The sequence below is a fragment of the Macaca fascicularis genome, chromosome 13 (genome assembly GCF_037993035.2).
Source record: "Macaca fascicularis isolate 582-1 chromosome 13, T2T-MFA8v1.1".
In the NCBI taxonomy this organism is placed as follows: domain Eukaryota; kingdom Metazoa; phylum Chordata; class Mammalia; order Primates; family Cercopithecidae; genus Macaca; species Macaca fascicularis.
This window is the reverse complement of record NC_088387.1, coordinates 107,131,877-107,158,691: the sequence shown is the minus strand read 5'-3', so window position 1 is coordinate 107,158,691 and position 26,815 is coordinate 107,131,877. Positions and strand designations below refer to the sequence as shown.

Below are 26,815 nucleotides of genomic sequence, written 5' to 3'. Positions count from 1 at the left end.
ACCATCTGGGTCTTTAACATATTAATCATAGTTACTTTAAATTCCATGACCGACAGTTTCTACATCTTTGTCGTATCAGTGTTGAGTTCTGATGATTGCTCTGTTTCTTGGGAGTATGTTGCTTTTTATTGCCTTTTCATATATCTTCATGATTTTTTGTTAAAGGAAGACATGATGTATAGGACAGTAGAGACTGAGATAATAGTTTTTATGTCTAGAAATGGACACAGCTTTTCTTTTGCTAGATCCCTAGTGTGGGGGCTCACATTAATCTAATCAGGTGTTGAGCTGGGTTTGAGATTTATTGTCACTGTAGTTATCCTCAGTGTATAACAGTCCTTCAAAATCCTATATAGACAGCTTGTGTCCAGGGTATACTAAAGTAATATCTGTTTGATTCTGAGCTTTGGTCTTCCCTTTTATTCTATGCCTCAGAGAGGGTTCCTTTCCACATTTTCATACTCTCCTGTCCTTCACTCAATAGTATTCTCCTATTATTTGTTAGTGAAATCTTAGGTTGGTTGTGGAGATAAAGGTGGATAAGTACCATCTCTGTGTTTCTGATAAAGGCTTCACCTCAAGCCTGGACCTTGTCCCTGGGTCCTTGGAGTATGGTCTTTTAACTTCTGCCTCCTTTCTGTCTGTAATAGCGGAATCAGCACTTGATCCTTCCCATTCCCCAGGAGTAGTGGCCAACCCCCATCCCCCCACCAACCTCCCTTCCTCCAGCAGCTGCAGGGAGTATTCAGCACTGCTAGGGACAGCAGACTAATGCCATAGCCCTGCCTATTAGGGTTATCCTTCTGCAGTGGAGATGAGAGAGAATGATGGGGCAGTTTCTGGTCACTCCCACATCGCTGCTCTTCCCTTTTCCAGCTCTGTACTCATATCTTTTATTTAAGTGCCCTCACAAAAAATATGGGGTTCATAAGGCTTGTAGACGAAGCCTGTAGGAAAGTGTGTACCCCCTAATTTCAGCAGCCCCCAGTCTTCCCTGTGTCCCATCAGTCCACGTTCAGCTTTCACCAGTTAGTGAGCTCTTCCAGGTGAACTATTCCTACTCGTGTTTCTATCTCAGGTGAATGTATGTTCACATTTTCTCTCCCATAGGAACTGTCTCTCCTTAGACTCCTCACAAATCATTACCTTCATGACCTCAGCTCTCCAATGGTTTCAAAAGCAGTCATGCATTTGAAATAAGCCCAGTTCTTTTTCATTGCAAAAGTGGTAGCAATACTCCTTCCATCTCTCTACATCCTGGGGTGGAAGCTGGATTCAGTATGCTTTCATAGCTAATTTTTATTTTAATTCTTAAGGCTTAATTTGAATGAGCTACAAATCTATTCTAACTGGAATGTCTTATTCCAATTCATATAATCTTAAACCTTTTTTAAGAATGTAAAAACTCTCATTATATATCAACCTCCAAGAAATGTTTTTAATCATTGTACACACATAATTATAGAATTTGGGAGGATTATCACTTAGACCCAACAAACACAAACTTTGAACACTACTCTTCAGGTTCCTGAAGCAATTATAATGAGAATAATTTTAAGAAGGACAGAAAACTCCCTTTCTGGAATAACAAGAAGTGGCTGTTACTGTGAGGAAGTGGGGAAGTCACTCTGTTTTTATTTTATTTATTTATTTTTTGCCACTTTAATACTGAGAGTGGTTTTAATTTTAGTTCACTTTTAATTCATTGTGCAGAAGAAGAAATATGAGTCAGTTGCAGGCAGAGGGGGAAAAGAATTATTCTAGCCAACTGCATACTAACTAGAGTCTGGAACCTGGTAAACGGACATGAATTTAACTAATGACTAAGATGGGGGCCTGGCCTTAGTAAATGTTCCCCAGGTGCATGCTATGCCTTCAAGGGTCAGTTTCAGAGAGGCAGCATGGAGAAGAGGGGCAGAGCCACAGAATCACAGCAAAAGGGCTCCAGGAAGACCTACAACTGGTCCAGTCAGCATCGTCAGGGGAGCAGCAAGACACCACAGGCCTGCTGGTGGGACTTCCGACTGCTAGGCCAGGCAGATGGGGAGTAGACACTCTAGGTTTCTGAGCAGCAGAGATGTTTCCTAAGGATGAGTCTTTCGAGCAAGATGGACTGAAGCAGGGAGCCTGAGTCATGCAGTAGAGCCTAGATTAAGTGATGAGGGTCTTGCCTAACCTGCTGGCAATAGGACTGAGAAGAGATTTGCAACACATGATGAAGGTAAAGGAGAATGAATTGCTTTATTGCTTGAATATAGTGAACAACAGAGAAGGAAGCACAGATGGCTCATGTTCTGTGCCTCAGCCTTACCTCTGCAAAGAAGTGGTGCTGACGGAGAGGCCCATTGACTGAGTCAAACCAAGTGGTAGATGAAGTCTAGGCCCATGAAGGTGAAGGCTGGACCTGTGCAGGTAAAGGCTGGACCCATGCAGATGAAGACTGGGCCTGTGTAGGTGAAGAGGCCTGTGCACCATAGGAGAGAACACGTGCTCTGCAAGAAAGCAGATCTAGGTTACCGACCCATCTCTGCTAATTACTTGCTGTGTGACATCTGGCAAGTGCCTAACTTCTCTGCCTTGGGTTCCTCACCTGTAAAATGGGGATTCTGACCTCAAAGCATTTTGTAAAGTCTAAATGCGAAAACGTCATCGGTTGCTTTGGATGGTGCCTGGCTCACAGTATGGAGCCAATAACTGAGTCATAATTCCTGAAGCTTGCATTCAGCAAGTGGCTAGTGGAATCTTCTACGTGCTGAGTACTCCTGCCCAGCAGTGGGGAAACAGCAGGGAGAAAAACAGACATTGTCCCTGCTGCCCTCCTGGAGCTATAAAGTACCAAGCACTACTGATGGCAAGAGCGGCCCTAGAGGCAGGGACAGGAATGAGCGGGCACATGGAATAAAATGATCCTGCAGTGGGGACAGCAAGGCTGGGGAGGCAAAAAAGCAAAGCAGGCCCTGCATGCAGTTCCACTTCCAGTCCATCCGTGCCAGATGCTCTCTCTCTGCTTGCGAAGTCCCTTGTGCAGGGGACACACCCAGGCCCAGGTGGGAAACAGCCGCATCTTTTCTTTCTATCCATTTCAAAGAATGCCATGCCCCCTTCTCCATCAGCCCAGCCCCCAGGCCTCCTCTCCAAGGACAGAAGTGCTCAATGGTGGCCTTGTTTCCAGTCCCAGGAAATGGGGTGGCATCAGGCTCTGCCTGGGAAGACACTGGGTCCCTCTTCTCCTTGCACTGAGAACCACCTGTGCCTCAATCCCAAGTCAAGTGCGTACTCTTGCTCCATCCAAGGCCAGACTGGCGGGGACTGGGCTCAATAACCAGAGACCACCACTGGGTCGCCAGGCTGTAGCCACTGTCCTGACCTGGGACTGGGCTCTTCCTTCTTGCTGAGACTACGCTCCCTGCAAGCAACTCCTTCAGTCCTGATTCCTGGCCCTGCATCTGTCTCTTCATTCAACACATATCTGCAAGTCCTGCACTGACCAGGTACTGTCCTGCACATGTGGGCTCAGTCAAACAAGACACTGTCCCTCCCTCAACAAGCTGGCTGTCTAGGCCAATCACTGGGAGTGAGGCACTGTGGTCAGGGCGTGGCAGAGAGAAGGGAGCACTGGTGGACCCAGGAGAGGCTCCCAGCCCAGCCCAGAGCAGAGGCCAGGGCGAGAAGCCATCTTAAAGGAAGTACCACCTACTCTGAATCTCCAAGCAAGACCAGGAGTCAGCCAGGTGAAGAGGCTTTGCAGCCAGGTGGAGAGAGGAGGCGATATTTAAGGAATTGTGAACTGTTCGTTGCTGCTGAAAAGCTTTTTCCAAATCTGGGGTGATGCCTCATACACCAGTTTGGTCCAGGACTCAAGGCCAGCAGCTGCGACCCTGCCACCTGCACCCCCGGCTCCCTGAAGCCAGTCACCCGCCTGCCAAGAGCTCCGGTGGCACCTGGTTCCCAGACTCCCTGCGCCAGGCTTTGGCCACCTGCAAGGCCACCACTGCTGGCTCCTGCCAGGCCTCCCACATGCCACCACCTGCTGGGCTGCCTCCTCTCATTTGTCACTGCCTCTCCGGGGCCTTGCCTTCTGGGCTTGTGCCCACCTCCTAGCAGCCTGGAGGTCCCTGCTGCTTGGTCACAGCTCAGTGACTCGTCACCTGTGGGGCCCGAGGCCTCCTGATGTGGCCCTTCCGAGCTCTTGACAGGGAGAGGAGGGGTTTGCTGGGCAGTGGAGGCTCCTGAGGGGCTGTTAAACAACACTCCTCCCAGGATGTCAGCGACAGGCTAGTGAATCTAAAACAGGAACCTCAAGGCCATTTTCTTTTGGAAATGGTGCTGAATTCCCAGCCCAGAGGGGCAGGGGAGCAGCCAGAAAGAGGGCCTGAGAGATCCACGTGCTCCTTCGGGGGCTGCTGTCAGACGACGGAGACAAGTGCCCACTGTGTCCCAGCATGGCGACCACGAGACCGGCCACGCACCCTGCCCTCAGCCGCTGAGCCAGGGGAGCTTCCACGGGGCCTTGTAAACAAGCTGGTGACAGGACCAGGAAGCCAGGCAAGAGCCTGGGGAGCGACCGAGGCAGACAAAAGCCGGAACACAGCTTTGTTCAGGTGCACGTGTCAAGCCAGGACACGCTATAGCCGCAGGTATCTGCTGGCTGCCCTTGGCCGTGCAGCTGGGGACTTGGGGACCTGAGAGCCCTAAAGACCTGGATTTTAGCCCAACTGTAATTTGAACAGGATATGTGGCCTCGGACAAGTTCTCTTTCCTCTCTGAACCTCAGTTGTGTCATCTGTGAGTTAGAAATCTAGCTTTCTTCGACCACTTGAGGTCTCTGACTTCCCTCCCATTTCAGCTCAGCAACGTCATCCTGAAGCCATCCCAGCACACCCAAAACCAAAAGAAGCTCCCCTCCCATGCCCCACTACATGGTATATACCCTTTTAGAAATTTTTTTCTTTCTTTTCTTTTTCTTTCTTTCTCTTTTTTTCTTTTTCTTTCCTTCTTCCTTTCCGTTTTTTTTAGTTGCCAGATCCAATCTCTGCTATGGGTTCACAGTCCTTTAACCAAAACCCTTGGGGCTTCAAAGTTAAACATTTTCCTAATTTAGAAGGGAATGGAGTGCCTATACTGTATATGAAACCACACCCAGCAAGGTCTCAGGCAGCATCCCACCATCAAGCACAGCAATTCTGCTGCGAATATTTGAATATGACACACACGCGAAATGGGATAGAGATGACTCAGCTCCGATAAAAGAACTGGGATTGCAATCAGGGGTTGTGATGCCACAGCAGACAGTGATGGTCTCAGCAGCATCTTAGGGAGCATACTCCCCTCTGGAGCCCTAGAGCTGGGCTACAGGCCAGCGTGGATGGGAAGGGTTTGTGCAAATACAGCTGACAGCAGCATGACAGACTGACAGGCCCCAGCCCTGGGTGCCTGGAACCCGGGTTCCATCTGGGCTTCCACCTCTAATCCGCACGCTTGGGCAAGTTCCGTAACCTGAGCCTGAGTTCTTGTGTCTGTAAACAGAAATCACGATGCCTACCACAGAGTTGTAGGGATGAAATGAGACCAGGTTGAAGGAAGGATGGGGAGAATGATAGAAATGCAAGGAAAGGGGACTCGGGGGTGACTGCCCAGCCCTGGTTTTCCTCCACACAGTAGTGCCAAGAGTCTGCTTGTTGGAGTTCTCCCCTACCCAGTAACTGTTCAGCATATTACTGGTCCTATTCTCTCCATTTCTCAGTACCTAGCAGAGAGTCTTGCAAATTAACGGGGTCTCAATAAACATTTGTTCAATAAGTGAATGAGAGAATCAATTGTGGGGGATGCACTCAACGATTATTTGGTGGCTGCACAACGAAGACATCCCACATCTGCCTGTTCCTGAGACGGTGGCCTCTTGTTCGGCTGTCTGTTCTCCAAGCAGCCGCCTCAACCCGTCATAACCACTGTGAATAACAGCGGCAGAGCCAGTACACCTCAATCAGCGACCTGAACAGAATTGTGTGCAGGGGAGCTGGCCAGGTGAAATGTGTGTGGAATTTATAGCTACACTGGTATTTCATGACGGTGCCAGAGAAGAGAAGGAGGCAAGCTGCAGGTGACTGGCAGAAGCACAGGATTTTAAGGTGGACACACCTGTTTGTACATTCTAGCTCTGCCATTCACCAGCTATAACCTTGGAGTAGGAGACCTAACCCTCCAAGGGCCTCAGTCTCCACTTTTCTATGGACACAATAATAAAATCTGCCTGCCAGAGTTGTTGAATTAAAATCAAGAAGTAAGCAGCCAGAAGGAAGCTGTTATTATTTTACATTGCAAACCATTCCTCTTTAGAGCAAGACACAGTATACCATCACCATAACTAGGTTAATGGCTTTAATATGTATTGCAATTAAAGCACCCATATTTGTCTCAGGCATTTTATCACATATCATTTGATTCCATCCTGACTGTCACCGTGGGACTTCCATCAAGTCAGTGATTGACAGATGGCGGGGACCAATTAAGGAACAACCCAGACTTTTGTGGCCTTTTTGCCTCTTGCTATAAATGTTCTTTCTCTACTCTCAGAATGTTCAACCCCTACCTATTTTTTTTTCAAGAGCCAGTTAAAATGAGCTCTTCCCCATGGAAACTTTCTTTCTTTTCCCCACTTGCAAGTGTTCTCTCTTCCTTCTATGCTGCCTGTAAAGCCCTGATCACTTCTTATAGTGACAATGGACTTATCTCATCTCCCTTCTTGACTATGAGTATCTTGAGGGCAGAGGCCAGACTTTACTCATCTTTGTCTCTTTAGTGTTCAACATAGACAGTGGCACTTAAACTAGCCCCAGCAACTAAGCAATCCCATGATATAAAATTACAATAAAGGGAAAACTGCTTCACAATGCATTGGGAAAAGCACACAATGAACACAGGTCGTGCGGCATCCCAACAGCAGCTCTCTTTTCAGTGGGACATTTATGTACTAAGACCATATCCATGTACTTTCCTTGACTCCAGTGGTTTTCAAACTCAGGTGTGATGCTTCTGGAAATACCAGAAGACTTTTCCAGGAATCTCCAAGCATAGAGAATGTTGATGGAATTGGCTTCTCACTCATGGATTTCTGAATACCCTTTCCTCAATTTGTACCCAAGAACACGCCACAGTATAGGCTGGCACGGTGACATGGTGGCTGTCATCTCCCACCTCCCCTTTCACAGCCATCCTTTCCCCACCCTATAAAAGAAAGACATGCCCATAACTCACCACAAATCTTTCCATGTGGCTTTGCCTCCGCAACATGCAACAAGAAACTACATGTGTCCCAAGGCCTCATCGACTCATAACACTATAAAGCACCTAATCCAGCTAAGACATCACTTCCAATGACATTTACATTTTATATTTAGTTAATAGGTATAAAAATTAGCAATATGTGTATTTTGCTCTGGTAAGTTGCATGTTAAAAATAATTGTAATAGCAATTTAACACAGAAAACAATGTTAACACTTAATAGCCTTAATAGATAAGGGAATTTAAAAATTTACATTTCAAATTATATGCATATTTTTGATGCAGGAATCCTCAAAGTATGATAGGCTGATTAACAAAAAGATTTTTAAGTGTAAAAATATATTAATTTAAAATTCTGAAGGGGAAGAGAAGTAGAAATTCAAAGTACAGGAGAACAAGGAAAAACAAATTTGTAACTGTTAAAAATAGCTTATGTATTGTATTTTTTAAAGGATGATGGTGCATATAAAATAACTGTTATATTCCTTTGTATGCATTAAAAGAAGAGATGGAGCATTTTTATTATAAAATGTCAATAGTTTACAGTAAGCCAGAAATTATGTCATTTGCAGCTCTTTATAAGCATGATTAAAATGTTTAGATATTAAAGAAGAAGACACATTGATTTTAAAATTATTTCAGAGGTATGCCATGTTCCTGTTATCTAGACAACAAACAAATGATCTGAAAAAATCTGAGACAGCAAAGATAACAAGGAAAATACTAACCATGAAATCGAAAGTCAAAGAAATTAGTATCACATGCACGCAGGGCAAGGCAGGAAGGAACTTAGGGGCCCCAGATTCTAGCCCTAGCTCTATCTCCAAGTGTGACCTTGAACCAGGTCTAAGCCTCGGTTCACCCACAAAATGAGGGAGGTGGACAGGAAGTTCTGTAAGGCTCTTGTTTGGTTCAAAATACTCCATTGCCTAATTTCGAGAAAGCAGCAACAACTCAGAGAGGTAGAATAAACCCCAAATTGGCACAGTCTGAGTTAAACTTCTCAGACAAAACTCTCTCCAGACCTGAGTCCTCTGGAGAAAGGGAGATGAAAGAAGCCTAGTGTCCTTTCCCCCACAGACCCGGGGGGATCTTGGGGTCCAGTTATCAAAAAGAAGCCTAAGGCACGTCCATGTGGAAAAAAAAACTGTTCCATGGGAAAAAGATTCAAGAAACACGACTGGTAGATGTACCATGTGACTCTGAACATCCAGTTATCAAAACAAGCCTAGGGCAGCCTGCACACTTACCTCAAACACGTTAGAGAGGGAAGGAAGGAAAAGGAACAGAAAGAGTAGACATCTCTTCTTTCTGAAATCCTGGAAGCAACAAATGAGGCAGCTATACTTCCCTCCTTGTAATAAAAAAAAAAAAAAAAGAAGAAGAGGAAGAGGGGTCTAGCCACTAGATTTTTGAAGCATTATGGTGGGGTGAGGGAGTGATGTTTCCAAAACCATTGCTTTGTCAGGGAGGTCAACAATCCCCTCCAAACAGGACTCTTCAGTTCAATGCATGCATGCTTTAGAAGCACTCCATGCTATATTTGCTAATTTCTCAACATTGTGCAGCCACTCTGTGCTAAGCTCTTCACACACTCTCTTTCCATCATTTCAGCAACTTGAGATAGGTATTATCACCCATTTCATAGGTGAGGAAAGCTATGTGCAGACAGGTTAGGTAAGAAACCAAAGGCTAATCAGCTAGTATTACAGAGTCAATGCTGAGGCCACATCTGCTAGTTTCTGAAACCTAAGAGGCGGTAGACTTGAGTTTAAGCAAAGTTCCACCACTATCTACTAGTGTGGCTTGGGAGGGCACTGAAGAAGGAGAAGGTGATCACAACTGCCAACTTTATACAGCTTTCATTCTCACAGCCGCCATTTTGTGTAGGATTTTTCTCATGTCTGCTTTCCAGTTGAGGAAACTGAGACTCTGAGCACATAAATAACTTGTATATGCAGAACAAGCGTTGTAACCTGGACTCAGATTCCATAAAGTTATGGTTTATGTGCACTGTACCCAATTGAAGGGGACAGATGTTGAGAATGTTCACCATCAGCATCTCTGTATCCTTCAGACCAACATAGAAACACACTTGCACTCCTCCTTCTAAAGAACCTCCAAATTGGGTCAACTGATCGGATGTGTCACATGCTCTCCTCTTTGGAAGGCGGCCCATGATGAGGGCCTCCTGGATATGTTTCCAGGGCATCTTTTAAGCATCATTTCCAAGCATCACTTTCCACTCTGTGCTCTACCAAACACCAGTTTTGTTGCAAGATGTTAATAGAGAGTCCAAAAAACAGAAACATTGTTTTCTGGACAAATAAATTTGGGACTGAGATTATCACCCTCCTGAAGATTCAGAATGTCCATTAATATGTTAAAAGGCATTTTGAAGTCTTGCGGCAAAGAAAGTTGTGTAACTGTTTAACTGAGATACAGCGTCTGACTTTGGGATATGTCATCTACTATGTCTAGCACTAGAAGAAAGACATTCATCCACAGCTCCCCCTGTGATGTTGAACTGGATACATTAACTCAAAGCAATGGTGTAGAATGAAAAGAGAAGGAAAGCAAAGGGAAATCACAAGCAAGCGTCAATATTTTAGGGATGGGTAAAGGAAAATAACAGTAAAAAGCCAAGGGAACAGAAGGTTTCAAGAAAAAAAGACATGATCAACTGTGTTTGCTGCTGAAGGATCTGGAAGAGGAAGACTGAGATAAGAACACCAGTGACCTCCCAGAGAGAGTACTTTGCAATACAGTGGGTGACGTGCAACCTGATTGCAAACAAAAGTAATCGTGAGCCCTTCTTCTACCTTCTCCTGCTCATACTCCCCTCCTCTTCCCTTCCTGAATAATCCAGTCCTAAAGCCATTGGGTGAGGCTGACCAAGCTGGACATCTTCTCCAGCTGGGTGAGGGGAGGGCTGGAAGAGTTGCAGTGTCCATATGAGGGGTATAGGAGTCAGAGAATGGTGAGGAAAGCATCCACACAGACAGGATAGGTGAGGATATCAAGGAACGGCCAATAACAGGAAGTAAGAGCCTGAGCCTGGAGTAGCAGAGCAGCCCAGCGTGGAGTGAGGAGGTGTGTGTATGGTCTATGGCAAGGATGGGAGGTTATTTACACATAGGAAAAGGAACAAGTTAGAAAATACAGCATGGCAATGGGAGTCAGGTTTCTCCCTTTTAGAGAGTCGCAAATATGGAAAGGGAGAGAGCTAGACTGGACTTCTTTGTGTTGGATTGGAGCTATATATATTATGAAAATTTATGGTTTTCAATATACAGCAGATCCCAAAATGCAATTGTAGTTTTAAGCTTTGATACCTCCATAATATAAATGCTGCAAACTTGTACACTATTTGAAAAATGATTTACATTCCTTTTACTTGTATTTAATTTTGTAAGTTTTGAACTACACAATTTTAAGTTTTCAGTCCCTCTGAAGATAATAAACATTGACTAAGAAAATAAAAATGGATTCAATTATATTATGTCTTTCAGAGTGTCCTGGAAATCAAAAAAAAAAAAAAAAAAAAAAAAAAACCTGAGAAACTGTTCCATGTGGGAAACGATTTAAGAAACATGACTGGTAGATGTACCATGTGACTCTGAACTGCATCTGTTTGCTCTAAAGGCTGCTACTGGACATTTGGCAAAACTTAAATGGGATAGAGGATTAGATGATAGGAAAGAATCAATGTTAATTGGATGTTTTTGCGTGTATACTGTGATTATGTGGAAGATTGGCCTTGTCCATAGGAAATACGCTCTGAAGTATTTGGGTATGATGGGGTATCAGGACAACAGCCTACTGTCAAATGCTTCAAGAAAAGTTTTTATACTGCATTTGTAACTTTTCTAAAATTTGAGACTGATTTACAATAGTTTTTAGTTAAAGAGGAAATGTGGACTCATACGAAACTCCATTTTTTCATCTGTCAAATGGGAGTGTTTGTGTCTGTGTAGGTCTACTAAGAAAATAATCATGTGCATTTTAGCTGAGAAAATGCTTTGCACACATGAGACACTCATTACAGAACTTCTGGAGAAACACTGAACTAGAGCTAAGCTATTGGCAAAGGCTGGCTGCGTCAAAGGCAGGAAGAAACTCGTTGGCTCTAAGGAAGCGTGCGCAGGGTTGAGTGAGGGGTAAGTTTTATGTCAGGTTGCTTTCTTGTGTTCTTCAAAGCAGGTTAGACATTACATTATTCAAAGGCGGGGACCAAAGGCCCAGTCCTAATTTCCCTTTCTTTCTTTTTTTTTTTTGACGGAGTCTCACTCTGTTTCCCGGGCTAGAGTGCAGTGGCATGATCTCAGCTCACTGCAACTTCCACCTCCCAGGTTCCAGTGATTCTCCCACCTCAGCCTCCAGAGTAGCTGGGATTACAGGCGCTTGCCACGCTGCCCAGCTAATTTTTTATGTTTTTAGTAGAAACGCGGTTTCACCATGTTGGCCAGGCTGGACTTGAACTCCTGACCTCAGGTGATCTGCCAGCCTCAGCCTCCCACAGTGCTGGGATTACAGGCGTAAACCACCGTGCCCAACCCTAATTTCTAATGTTTGCCAACATTTGCAAAGCCAGCCTGGAGCAGTGGCCTCAGTGGCTGTCAGGCCCCTCAGGCAGCCTCACAGAAATGGCTCACCTTTCCATATGCAAGGCCTCAGTGTTCCCAGCAATGACAAGTGTGGCTTCATTGCAAAAATACAAAACACCAAATACAGCAATTTGGGGAAAAAAAAAACAACTGTGGCAGGATAGCTGAGTGGTTTGGCAGAAGAGAGAAAGACTGCTCTTGGACCTTTGGTATCTTTTCTTTTTAAGTTCCAAGTTTACTCTAGGCAATTTTCAAAGATTTATTTTTCCATAAGTTATTAAGGAACAGGTGGTGTTTGGTTATACGAGTAAGTTCTTTAGCGGAGATCTGTGAGATCCTGGTGCACCCATCACCTGAGCAGTATGCACTGCACCATATTTGTAGTCTTTTATCCCTGGCCCCCCTCCCACTCTTCCCTTAAGTCCCCAAAGTCCATTGATCATTCTTACGCCTTTGCGTCCTCATAGCTTAGCTCCCACATATCAGTGAGAACATACAATGTTTGGTTTTCCATTCCTGAGTAACTTCACTTAGAATAATAGTCTCCAATCTCATTCAGGTCATTGCAAATGCTATTAATTATCCCTTTTTATGGCTGAGTAGTATTCTATCTCATAGATACGAGAGTTTCTTTATCCACTCATTGATTGATGGGCATTTGAATTGGTTCCACGATTTTGCTATTGTGAAATGTGCTGCTATAAACATGCGTGTGAAATATCTTGTTACTCCTGTAAGAATGGCCATAATCAAATTATCAAAAATCAGTAGATGTTGGCATGGATGCGGCGATCAGGGAACACTTCCACACTGCTGGTGGGAATGTAAACTAATATCGCCGCTATGGAAAATAGTATGGCAATTCCTTAAATAACTAAAAGTAGAGCTACTATTTGATCCAGCAGTCCCACTACTGGGTATCTTCCCGGAGGAAAAGAAGTCATTATTCGAAAAAGATACTTGCACACCTTTGGTATCTTTTGAGTTTAAATTTGTATGAACAGATCAGTGGTTCTCAATGCAGAGCACGGGAAGAAATTGTGCCCCCTAGAGGACATTTGGCAATATCTGGAGACATTTTTGGTAGTTACAACTGGGGAGAGGAGTGTTACCAGCACCTAGTGGGTAGAGACCAAGGATGCTGCTCAATATCCTACAATGCCCAGGACAGTTCCCACAACAAAGAATTGTCCAGTCCAAAGTGTCAACAGTGCAAAGGTTAAGAAACCCTATAATTTATTATCTAACAAGAAATATCCACAAATAAATCTTTGGCTGCTGCTTTGAATCAAAAAGTATATTTCTACCACAAGATTGAGCAGGCAGCTGCTGACATTTTAATGGACTGAAACATGTGTACAACATAGGGTTGAAGTTCCCAGTTCTCTAGCCCAGCGTGACAATACAGAGCACTTAACACTCACCCAGCTTATTCTAACCTGGGTTATTGTAGTTACTGGGGGAAAGATAGCGTCCTTGAGGCAGAAATGGCAGGGGGTAATAGAAAGCGGCTGGGATTAGGGGGTCAGGAGGCTAGAATTTAATTTTGGTTCTATTGCTTACAACTTTCACAACTGGCCGGGAATCTCCACTTTTCCTCCTCTGTAATGTGGTGAATGTCCTCGAATTGTTATCTGTTCCACTCTTTAGCTGATTATTTGTTGACCTGCACACCACATGCCAGGAGATAGATTAAAGCCGACCTCCAAGGCCAAATCCCTTAGATTTCCTTCTGACCTTCTTGCTCTTTAAAATCTCTTTTCCCAGAGGCCTTGCTGCAAACACCAGCTTCAGTATCCGATTCTAGCCCATCTGTTTGAGCAATGTTCTGTCTTCCCCACTGGCCTTTGAACCTCCATGTCTCAAACACTCTCTGTTCAGCCCCTGTTTGGAGATTCCCTCTATTTTTCTGATCCCTGGTCCTTGCAGAATCTGTCTCCAGACTGAGGTCAATGCAGATTTCACTTCTATATCCTGCAGAGGGACGAAGATTCTTGTGAGATGATCGGTATAGAGATAATCTGTAAACTCCAATGGTCTCCACAAATGTAGAGAAATTGTTTTTATGAGAACAGCACCTTACTGTTCATAGCCTTAGGGCCTGGCACCAAACCTTGTACATAACTGATGTGCAGTAAATGTTCCTTGTTGATGAAGCAGCTCATTATTTGTGGAATTGGTTTTTTTTTTTTTTTTTAGATAATGAATTATAAGGTTTCTTAACCTTTGCACTGTTGACACTTTGGACTGGACCATGCCCATTCTCATAGAACCAGCCCATACTGGGGAAGATAAGCAGATGCCTCCAGAAGGCACAGTGAGGCCTATCAGGAAATAAGCTCATGCCTGAGTGATGGACAGGGCCCCTTCAGAGACCACTTCGTCTAGAGCCTTGGGAGCCCAACACAGCCGGCAGAGACCGCTCTCTGCACTGACCTGATTAGATCCCATGTGGGGAGTTGAACTTTCATTTTTCATGGCATGTGCATCCAGAGAAAGGCAATCAGGATGGAGAGAGGCCTAGATTCTGTCTCTCATGAGAACAGGCTGAAGAAATCAGAGATATTGGGACAAGAGAAGACTTGAGCTGAATACTTCTTCTGTGAAGCTCTGGAGGCCTGAATTACAATGAAAGAGGCGATTTCAGCTCAGCATAAAGAAAACCTTTCCAGCAATCAGAGTCAGGCGACAGCAAAAAGGCCAAACCACAGAGAAGCATGTATTTGTGGTCATGAACTAATGATGGTCGGGAAGGATAGCAGTGCCACTAAAAAGAAACACTCCACGTAGAAGTGTCGTCATTTAACACAGCAAGCAAATGCCTTGTCAAGAGTAAGCTCACCTGGATCCTAGCTCTGCACCAGCATGCTGAGTGACGCTGAGTCACCTCATGTTGCTAGGCCTCTGCTCAGTCATCTATAAAAGGGGGATCATTGAACCCATACGCATCAAAATGGAATAAGATTTGTAAGTTACTTTGGAAAAGCATAAAATGAGACGTGGATGTGGATTTGTGTCTCAAATCTCCGTCCCCCCCTGCCATGTCCGGGGAGCACATTCCCAGCTCGGCAGCAGCTCCTCCCCACTGGCGTCCCTATGCAGCTCGAGTCTCGGGACCACCACCTGTGCATAAGTGAAAGTGTCTTTTAGTGAGAGCAGCATGGAGAAAGCTCTTGATTTAACGAACTCCGTGGACTGCATTGGGCTGTCTGCAGGAAGATCATATTTTATTGAAACAAGGCAGAACACAAACACAGGGCCTGCTGAGCCCCCGTTTATTCCTCCCTTGATCCTGGCAGGCATTGGTGACAAGCTGGGTGCACACAGGGCAAGCCTCCTGCTCAGGACCCAGGGGGTGGGGGGGTCCCAGGAGGCAGATGAGGGAGCACACACAGCCCTGCTGGGTCAGTGCAGGGAGGATGGGACTTCAAGTCAGGGAGGAGGACGAAGGGGAAACTGAGGATCCCAGATCTGCTACTTTCTCATGGGTGATTTAAAACTAATATTGTAAGCTCTTTGAGCCTCAATGTTTTCAGCCGTAAAATTGGAGTGATTATCATAATCCTCTCCTCAGAGGTTGCTGGGAGGATTAAATGAGATAATGATGGACATGGCCTTAATCACAAGAGAAATAAGGGAAGCACAGGCCTCATTCCCCCGACTTCCCAGTAAACAAAATTGGTATAGCTGTCAGACACAACACAGGTGGCTCGAAAGTATGAGAAATCAGCCACATAATTTATGACATGAAAATGGGCTCAATTATTCTGTAACACATGTAAAAAAAATTACCATGTTTTCACTTACACAGAAAAGAAAAACAAAGAGAAGCCGTAAGTACTTGCTTCTGAGAGAGGCTGGAAAGGATCATTCCGGGCTCAGGATGAGATGATAAAACCTGTGTCCCAGGGAATGTGGAACCAAAGACACAAGACTCACGCTCTCGGTGTAAACGTAAGTCTTTTCCATACATGCACGTGCTCACCTATGTGTGTGCACACACATATATTTGGACTCAACTGCATCTAAGGTATTGACTGAGATGCAGCCTGGTATGGGGAAAAGAACAAGGCTCTGGAGTTCAACCCGCACCCCAGGTTTGGGGTTTTCTTATTAGCTTCATGACTCTGGGCAAGCTGCATAATAACTAATTTTCAAAGCTATCATGAAGATTAAATTAAATCATATATGTAAATTTCCTAATCTAATGCTTGGCACATAGTGACTATCTGATAAACGGTAGTTTTAAATGGTAGCTGTTATCTGCATAAATGTATGTGATTGCATTAAAATGTTCCTGTGTGTTGGCAGAAATGAAGCCCATTTGAGCTGACGTCATCAAGGTCACTGGGCACATACATGGTGGTTGGGGTACTAATCCACAATTTCTGCATTCCAGTCCTGATCCAGAGAGAAATTCATCAAGCGGGAGTAACATTGCAGACAACTGGCTTCACCCAGGACCCCAATCAGCATACTCAGGAAGGCTGTTCTCTGGCTCCCTTCCAGCTCTGTGGATGGTGACAATCCAGAAAGAAACAATGTCAGTGTGTGTTCATGGGAACCATTTGATTGCCAAATCCCTTCTTGAATACACGGCTAAAACCCTTAGTTTACAATTCTTCACCTGTGGTTTCACAGGCGAGGATAAGCAAACCTTAAAGAAAAGCATTATATCATTGAAGCAGCAAGAGTATGTACAGGTAAGGAGGGCCGGGAAGAGGAAGAAAGCCAGAGGTCCAGCATGAAGCAAGACAGTGATCCTCAGCCCCTCCAAGATGTGCAGCCGAGACCCCAAGAAGCACCTTCCAGATTGTTAAAAGGAGAGCAGCCACAGCAAGGTGCCATCTGCTGGAATTCAGTTGGGCCATCCCCAGTACCAAGAAACACTGCGGTCATCCCACATTAGTAAGATATAGGTCCTTCTGGGATTCTCTTTCGAAAAAGGAAGCTGTGTTACTGCCGCCTGGTTTCCGGTACCCTGTAGCATTTCTCCAAGACTCGGGCTTTACAATCTCACCTGCTGCAACTTTGGATCAGAAAGCATGTCTCAGTCATTGAGCTTGAAGGTTACCTCTCTGAGCACCATCTATTATCCTGTGTTATCGCTAAACAGAAAATGTAGTCGGTCAAGCTGCACAGAGCGATGAGATGCATGCCTGAGCTGCCAATTGGGCTATTTAAACTAGAGGAAGGATATTTTAAAACCCCATGTCAGTATCTAACCCAGCATGATCCTTTTATGTGTAATTATCCCCCAGTTTGGCATGAAATCCAAATAAATGTTTAGAAATTCTCGAACCTCCAGATGAAAGCTGTAATTAATGTATCAATGATTTTCTTCTAAAGGGCATGCAATCAAAAAGAGGAACCAGCATATTAGAGCAATTAATGGAAATTATAGAGAGTGGTGAGGACAATGGTTTTGCATTCTGGTTTCAAACGTTTTTAGGATTTAGACATTGTCAGCTCAAAATTTGTTGTGGCTGACACCTAAACTCTGATTAACATTCATGGTTTACAAAGGACATCACACATGTAGACTGAACATTGCAAATAGTAAAATACAAAAGACAAGAACCTGCCACATGGAACTTGAAATGTGAACAATATGTGAGCTAAATGGCAGAGGGGAACTAAGCAGTCAATCAAAACAATGTGATAGGGAGAGGGATGCTAGTCTTAGGCAAGGAGGAGAGATTCAGGAATCCTGGGAATAAGCCCAAGGTTATAAGCCTACGCAATGCCCTCTGTAGCCAACTCTGTGCCTGAGAGATGTATCTAGGTATGGCTTGTTGGGGATTCAGCTGTTCCCCACAAGCAACTTTAAATGGCTTGTCTATGCTGCAAACTTCCCTGTCTAATCCGTTGTCAATCCTTGACTCTAAGATCATCCTTCTTGTGGAGTGTGGGAAACTCCAGTACAAATCCTTGTCTTTGTATTCTCATCCTTCAGTTCAGTGCCTGGCAGAGAATAGATGCCCAGGAAAGGCTTATGCTTATACAATTGTGTACAGTTAAGAATGGACTTCTCATATCTATTTAATTTTTAGGCAGGACCTCCCTTTTGAATTTCTAGAGATGTGTGTGCATCTTTCAAGGTTCCCTGTTCATTGGCTCACCCCAGAAGCCTTCCTTAAGCAGTGTAGCTCATGGTAGTCTGACCCACCTCTGAGCTCCAAAATCACTTATGGCCCCATCTTTCTTTAGGTATTTCTATCTAGACAGTAAGCTCCTGGAGGATGGATAGAATGTCTTTTTGATCATCACATTTTTCACAACTTATTTTTCAATATATAATGTTTTATGGACCGAATTGTTTCCCCTTTCCCAAAATCAAATGTTGAAGCCCTAACCCCAGTATACCTCAAAATGGGAGTGTATTTATAGATAGGGACTTTAAGGAGGTAAAGTTAAATGAAGTCTTAAAAGTGGGGCTGTAATCCAATAGGACTAGTGTCATTATAAGGAAAGAAAGAGGCATCAAGAAGGTGCACACACAGAGAAAAGGCCATGTGAGGACTTCTTACAACATATGCAAGAAGGTGGCCATCTGCAAGCCAAGGAGAGAGGCCTCAGGAGGAACCACATGAGCGGTACCTTGATCTCCAACTTTTACCCTCCAGAACTGTGAGAAAATAAACTTCTGTTGCTTAAGCCACTCAGTCTGTGATGTTTTGTTATGACAGCCCTAGGAAACTCCCATATAAGATATAGAGTGTGGAACCATCTTTTATTTGTTCTATCTCCCATAAGTAGTAGAAGAGGAAGCTGGGACATAGAAGAAAGAGGGTAGTAGAATGTTCTGTATATGTCTTGCTAGGCCCATTTATTTGGTCTATAATGTTGTGAAAGTTTGATGTTTCCTTACTGATTATCTGTCTTCATTGTCGAAAATGGGGTATTGAAGTCTCCTACAAACTAAGCTCAAAGTTAGCAGAAGGAAGAAAATAATAAAGATTAGAACAGAAATAAATAGAAAATAGAAAAACAATAGAAAAAATCAACAAACTGTGTTGATTTTCGAAAAGATAAACAAAATTGGCAAATCGTTAGCTAGACTAAGAAAAAAAGAGAAAAGACTCAAAAAAAAAAAATCGGAAATGAAGAGGAGATACTACAACTGATACAACTAAAATAAAGAGATCACAGGACTACTATGAACAACTAAACATCAACAAATTAGATAACCTGGGTGAAATGCATAAATTCTTAGAAACATATAATCTACCAAGACTGAATTATAAAGAAATAAACTGACCAAAGTAGTTTGGCATGCAAAAATAAATAAATAAAATAAAGAAACAGAAAAATCTGGACAGACCAATAAAAGTAAGAAGATTGAATCAGTAATCAAAAACTGACCAACAAAGAAAAGTCCAAGACCATATGGTTTCATTTATGAATTCTACCAAATATTTAAAGAATAATTAACATCAATTCTTCTTAAATTCTTCCAAAATATCAAAGAAGAGGGAACACCTCCTACACTCATTTTATAAGGTCAGCATTACCCCGATATCAAAGTCAGACAAAGATACTACCAAAAAATAAAACAGAACAAAACAAAACAAAAACTCTACAGGTAAATGTCTCTGATGAACACAGATGCAAAAACCCTTGATAAAATACTACCAAATCAAATTCAACAGCACATTAAAAGGATTGTATACCAAGATTAAGTGGGAGTTGTCCCTGGGATGCAAGGATGGCTCAACATATGCAAATCAATTAATGTAATAGAACCCATTTAGAGGATACAGCATAAATATTACATGTTCATCTCAAGAGATGCAAAAAAAAGCATTTGACAAAATTCCACACCCTTCATAATAAAAACTCTCAACAAATAGGTATAGAAAAAATTTACCTCAGCAAAAGAAAAGTTATGTAAGATATGTTAATTAGTTCAAATATGTTGATTATTTCACAATATATACATATATTAAAACATCAAGTTGTACACCTTAAATATACAAAATTTTATGTTAATGATACCTCAATAAAGTGAGATATACCAATTATATCAAACCAAAAATAAACAAAAGTCACATATGAAAATCCCAGAGTTAACATTATACTCATTGATGAAAAACAAAAACCTTTTTCTCTAAGACCAGAAACAAAACAAGGATGTCCTCTCTCAGCACTTCTACTCAACATAGTTCTAGAAGTCCTAGACAGAACGATTAGGCAAGAAAAGGAAATAAAAGGCAGCCTATTGAAGAAGTAAGATTATCTGTTTGGAGATGACATGACCTTATACGTAGAAAACCATAAAAACTCCACACACAAAATATTGTTAGAACTAATAAATTCACTAAAGCTGCAGAATACAATATCATCATAGAAAATCAGTTGTGTTTCTAACAACAAACTATCCAAAAAGGAAATTAGGAAAACAATCTTATTTATAGTAACAACAAATAGAATAAAACACTTAGAAATAAACTTAACCAAGGAGGCAAAAGCCTCCTTGTATAAGGAAAACTACAACACATTGATAAAAAAAAAAATTAAAATATACAAATAAATGAAAAGATGTTGCATGTTTATGGATTGGAAGACTTATTACTGCTACACTGCCTGTACTAAATAAAGCAATCTACAAATTCAACACTATCTCTATCAAAATCCCAATGACATTTTTTACAGACATAGAAAATCCTAAAATTCATATGGAACCACAAAGTCCCTAAATAGCCAAAGCAATCAAAGAAGAACAAAGTTGAAGGCCTCATACTTCCTGATTTCAAAATATATTACAAAGTTATAGTAAACAAAATTGTATGCTACTGACATGCAGACAGAAATAAAGACCAATGGTACAGAATAAATAGCCCAGAAATAAACACACACATGTACAGTCAATTGATCTTTGACAAGGGTGCCAAGACTACACAATGAGGAAAGGATAGTCTCTTCAACAAATAGTCTGGGAAAACTAGATACCTACATGCAAAAAAAAAAAAAAAATGAAATTGTTCCTTATCTTATACTATACATAAAAGTAAAGTCAAAATGGATTAATGACTTAGACTTAAGACCTGAAATTATTTTACTAGGAAAAACCTTCATGACATTGATCTCGGCAACTATTTCTTGGATTTGACACCAAATGTATAGTCAACAAAAACAAAACCAAGCAAGTGGGACTATATCAAACCAAAAAGGATCTACACAGCCAAGAAAAACCATCACACAGTGAAAAGGCAACCTATGAAATGGGAGAAAATATTCGCAAACCATACGTTTGTTAAGGGGTTAATATCCAAAACACGCAGGGAAATCATATGACGCAAGAGCAAGAAAACAAATAATCCAATTTAAAAATAAATAAATGATTGAACAGACATTTCTCCACAGAAGACATACATATGAACCACAAGTACATTTTTTTAAAATCGACATCACTAATCATCAGGGAAATGCAAATCAAAACCACAATAAGAACCTCACATCTATTACGATGGCTATTATTAAAAAACAAAAGGTAGGTGTTGCAAATATGTGGAGAAAAGAGAACACTTGTATACTGTTCATTTTTGGTGGGAATGTAAAATGGTGCAACCACTAGGGAAAACAATACAGAGCTTTTTCAAAAAATTAATAATAGAATTACCATATGATCCAGCAATCCCACTTATGGGTATATCATCAAAGGAAATAAAATCAGTATGTGGAAGAAGCACTCCCAAGTTCATTGCAGCAATGTTCACAATAGCCAAGATAAGGAATCAACCTAAGTCTCCATCAATAGATAAATCAATAAAGAAAATGTAATAATGCATACAACAGAATATTATTCAGCCTTAAAAAAAAAAGAAATCCTGGTCAGACATGCAGGTTTATGTCTGTAATCCCAACACTTTGGGAGGCCAACGCGGGTGGATTACTTGAGTCCAGGAGTTCGAGACCAGCCTGAGCAAAATAGTGAGACCTCATCTCTACAAAAAAAAATATATATATATATCAAAAAATTAGCCAGGTATAGTGGTGCACACGTTTAGTCTCAACTACTCAGGAGGCTGAGAGGGGAGGATCACTTGAGCCTGGGAGGTCGATGCTGCAGCAAGCTGTGATCATGCCACTGCACTCCAGCCTGGGTGACAGAGTGAAACCCTGTCTCAAGAAAAGAAAAGGAAAAAAAGAAAAAAGAGGAGAGGAGAGGAGAAGAGAGGAGAAGAGAAGAGAGGAGAAGAGAAAAGAAAGAAAGAGACAAAGAAAGGAATCCTACCATGTGAAACAACATGGATGAGCCTGAAGGACATTATATTAAGTGATATGTTAGTCGCAGAAGAACAAACACTGCATGATCCCACTTATATAAGGTATCTAAAATGGTCAGACTCAGAAACAGAGAATAGAATGGTGACTTTTAGGGGCTGTGGGGGAGGGGGAAACGTGAAGTTGTTGTTCATTAGGTATAAAGTTAAACAACATGAGTAGTTTTAGAGATCTGCTGTTCAACACTGTGCCTATAGTTAACATACTGTGTTATGCAATCACAATTTGTTAAGGGAGTTTACCTCATGTCAAGTGTTCTTACCACAATAAAAATATAAATATGTAAGTAAAAGTAAAATGGAGAAAAATAAAACATTCTTGAGACCCAAATTAATTAATTGAAATTAATTGAGAACAATACATAACTAAAAGAGTTTGAAGGTCAAAGGAAAAAGAAAAAAGAAAAAGGAAAGTGGACTTAGCCTCTAAGTTTTAGAGTTTAACAAACACTTTGATAATTTCTACAATTACTCCTGGAATTGTTCTAATTATGAATATAGATTTAGAACAAAGAATGATCTAAAGTTGAGGAACTTTGGGATTAAGTGAAACCTGGATTTGATTTATAGCTCTGCCACTTGCTGGCTATATAGCCTCAGGCAGGCCCCCTAAATCCCCTGACTTTAGTTCTCTAATGTATTTTCTCAAACTTGAAACATCTACTTACCTAGTCCTACCCTAGTCTGTTGTGAGCGTTAATGAGTTTATGTGGGGGAAACATCTGTCATGATCCATACATTCATAGATGCCGAATTCAATGGCAGCCACAATTAAGAAGGCATCCAAAGTAGGAAGGAGGATATAAATTCTGGAGACACTGAGGAAGGCAAGTGCTCAAGACATGTTTTCTTGGAAGGTTCTAGGTATGAATCTCTGCTGAGAACTTTCTCTAGACTAGGATGAGAGGCAAAAGCAATGAACCCCAAACCCCACTCTGCCGCCCACTCACTATGCAGGCTTGAAGCTAGTCTCTTTACCTGGGCAGAGACAATGTCCTAATCATCTTTTGAACTCTGATGACTATTACATTGGCAGTTTTAATAAATTATATCCATGTAGCAGCAGCAGTTAATAGGGGTGGTAGCAATGGTAGTCATAGCGACACTGATTTGCTTTTCTAAGCAACACGCTGACTTGCCCTGGCAGCCTCATCCAAAATCTATACCTGAGAAACAGTGCATTGTCCTGGCTTTTAAAATTCTAAACACAATCTCTTTATCTACCTGTACTAATCTGTTTTCTGTTGCTTATGACATAATACCTGAAATTTGGTAATTTATAAGAAAAGGAATGTATTCTTTACAGTTATGGAGGCTGAGACATCCAAAGTCAAGAGCTGCATCCAGTGAGAGCCTCCTGGTTGGTGGGAACTCTGCAGAGTCCAGAGGCAGCGCAGGGCCTCACATGGCTGGGGGCGCTTAACGTGTCCCTCTGGTCTCTCTTCCTCTTCTTATAAAGCCGCCAGTCCCACTCCCATGACAACCCACTAATCCACAAAAGGATTAATGCATTCAGGAGGCCAGGGCTCTCATGACCTAATCATCTCTTAAATGTCCCGCCTTTCCATGCTACCACATTACAGATTAAATTTTTTTTTTTTTTTTTTTTTTTTTGAGAGGGAGTCTCGCTCTGTCACCCAGGCTGGAGTACAGTGGCCGGATCTCAGCTCACTGCAAGCTCCGTCTCCCAGGTTTATGCCATTCTCCTGCCTCAGCCTCCCGAGTAGCTGGGACTACAGGCGCCCGCCACCTCGCCCGGATAGTTTTTTTGTATTTTTAGTAGAGACGGGGTTTCACCGTGTTAGCCAGGATGGTCTCGATCTCCTGACCTCGTGATCCGCCCGTCTCAGCCTCCCAAAGTGCTGGGATTACAGGCTTGAGCCACCACGCCCAGCCTTACGGATTAAATTTCAACGTGACTTTGGGAGGGGACAGATATTCAAAGCGTACCACTGCCCAGTGGGAAAAGAACGTGAGAACACACACACTTCGCCTCTTTAAGTCTGACTTGTCAAAACCCCTACAGCCAGATGTTCAGGGCTACCTAGAATAGCTCCTGATGGCGAGCCCAGCAGTGAAGCAGCTTTGGAAATTGTCATGTTGCCCAGCAAAGAGATTCCTTCAGTCATGGCAAAAGCCCAGTGTTGTTCTCAACCCTTCATCTTGAAATGATTACCTTCCAAGACTCCTGAGTCATGCTAATGAGTCCTTTCTCCGAACCATCTCCGTCCTTCAGATCACTGAGCTCTGAAGTCATGCTCGCCCTGGGAACTGCGGATCTTATCATCGTTTCAGTCATGCTCAGGAAAAAAAAAAAAAAAAAAAGAACCTGAAAAAGAGATAGCAAAAATGGTAAATGACACTATTAAAACTACTTTTCACATTTCAAAGGATGAAAAGCCAGGAGATTTTTCTCACCTCCACATCTCTGTAAAATCTTTCCTCATGTTAAGAGAAAAAAAAAAAAAAACTAATAACTTTTTCAGGATGTTTTTTCTCTGGGACAGCATCTACATAAAACATTAATAACAGCATCTACTTAAAACAACGAGCAAAGACAGACCGATGTTTGGCTTTGTCTGTGAACATGTGTTTAAAAATGTGAGTAGATCAGCATTATGATAGAGAGGCAGGAAGGCAGACACGGATTGGGAATTGGAGTTACCTGGGTCTTGACCCAGACACACCTGAGCCCATTTTATCGAGTCAGTGACGCAAAGTACTCCTCACTCAGGTGTGCTACCTTTGCTCAGAACCCCCACCATGAGAAGGCCAGAACTGCAGAGTCCCCTGGCAGTATACTTTATTTTAAAAATTGATTCATTTCTGAAAGTGGAGCTTGACTGTCTCCTGACCTGCTGTCTGTCATGGTCCTACTTACAGAGTGGTTGGTACTAGTTGTTTCTAAAATGCTCCCATTCTAGGGAAACAAAATGACGAGGTGGAGTGGCTCTACAGTAAGGCTCTCTGGCCCCTTAAGTCCAGCCTCCAACAGGCACAGCTGTTTCTTCAGATGTCTAATGCTGATGTGCCTAATGTGGCCTTAAGGACAGACCACAGCTCTTTTTGTATACACAGGGTCCACCCTGGTCCCTCTTGTAACAAGAATAAAACTCAAATACACCCACATTGAGGCTGCAGGACTCCACAGCTCCTGCCCCTGCTGTTGGCTGCTTGCTGCTATTCCCGGTGAAAATAAAAGTAACTGGGCTGTTGTTAGCCCCGTATCTGCCTCCATTTCTCAGGAGTGACTCACCAACAAGAGCAGAACAGTCCATGGCTCCTCTGTGCCCCTGAGACCTACCCATTGGTCTCTGCCAGGCCAAAGGCAAGTGTCCTGCCCTACAGCTAACACTCTCCCCTAGCAACACTCATTCCCTCCCATGAAAAACTCCATGCCCCTCACACTAGGGGGCCTATTCCCTCCCATGGAAAATTCCATCTCTTCTCACACCAGGGTGTGCACTTGTCCTCAGGACCCCGCACAACCATCACAGAATTAGCATCATTAGAATATATTGCCAGGCATATACATGATCACGTTGTTACAAGACTTACTTGAAAGACCAAACTGGAAAACATAAAAGTACAGTTTCTTTGGAAGAAGAAAGAGGGGTGTCCTCCTCCCTGAGCCCTTTATCTCACAGCAGCCCCTACATAAGCCGTGACATGCTTCTTAAAAACCACTGATTTTTCTCACCTCCACATCTCTGCAATCTGAAGAGCTCAGATTCTTCATTTTGCTGATGGAGAAACTGAGACCCAGAGAGGAAAAAGACACCCCAAGAATGCACACTGGGTTAGTGACAAAGCTGGTGTGGCAGATAGCATTTTCCAAAGCTAGCCACTTCGATACAATCCCATCCCACACGCTCTTCCTATAATGCAACATCAACACTCCTCCCCTAGAAGAAGGGCCTGTGGTCCCAACCCAGGGAAACAAGAGACCTCCGCTCGGTAAGACTAACGCTTGAAACCAGTGATTCTCAACAGGGAACAAAGTTCCCCCTCCCTTAGGATACTTTAGGGAATGTCCAAAGACATTTTGTCATCTACTGTCATTTAATGGGTAGAGGTCAGGGATGCTGCTACATGGCCTGCAGTGCCTAAGAAAGCCCCACCACAAAGGGGCCGGGCGCAGTGGCTCACGCCTGTAATCCCAGCACTTTGGGAGGCCAAGGCGGGCAGATCACGAGGTCAGGAGTTCAAGACCAGCCTGGCCAATATGGTGAAACTCCGTCTCTACTAAAACTTCAAAAACTAGCCGGGCGTGGTGGCGGGCGCCTCTAGTCCCAGCTACTTGGGGGGCTAAGGCCGAAGAATCTCTCGAACCCGGGAGGCAGAGGTCGCAGTGAGCCGAGATCATGCCACTGCACTCCAGCCTGGGTGACAGAGTGAGACTCCATCTCCAAAAAAAAAAAAAAAAAAAAAGGAATTGCCCAGCTCCAATATTAATCGTGCCGAGGCTGAGAAGCCCTGCTTTATATGGCAGCAAAGGATGGGAGAAAACTTCAGGCAGAAGCACTAGGATGCAGGAGGGACATGGATTTCTCCTGGGTGGTTAAGGGACTCATGTTTTTTTTTTTCCCCAAGCAACAGATAAGCATGTCTCATCCTCTTGCTTCTGAAGGTGAGAACGA

General features: G+C 43.0%; 1 long non-coding RNA gene across 1 annotated transcript in view; it reads right to left on the bottom strand.

Annotated features, from left to right (window-relative positions):
- The window catches only part of LOC107127168 (uncharacterized), an 83,366-nt gene extending 58,820 nt beyond the window's left edge, over nucleotides 1-24,546 (bottom strand). The window contains exons 1-2 of the long non-coding RNA XR_001484651.4: nucleotides 24,352-24,546; nucleotides 2,312-2,492 (exon numbers count right to left, since the gene is read on the bottom strand). This is a non-coding gene — a long non-coding RNA (uncharacterized lncRNA). The remainder of the gene's footprint in view (nucleotides 1-2,311; nucleotides 2,493-24,351) is intronic.
- Nucleotides 24,547-26,815: the final 2,269 nt, after the last annotated feature.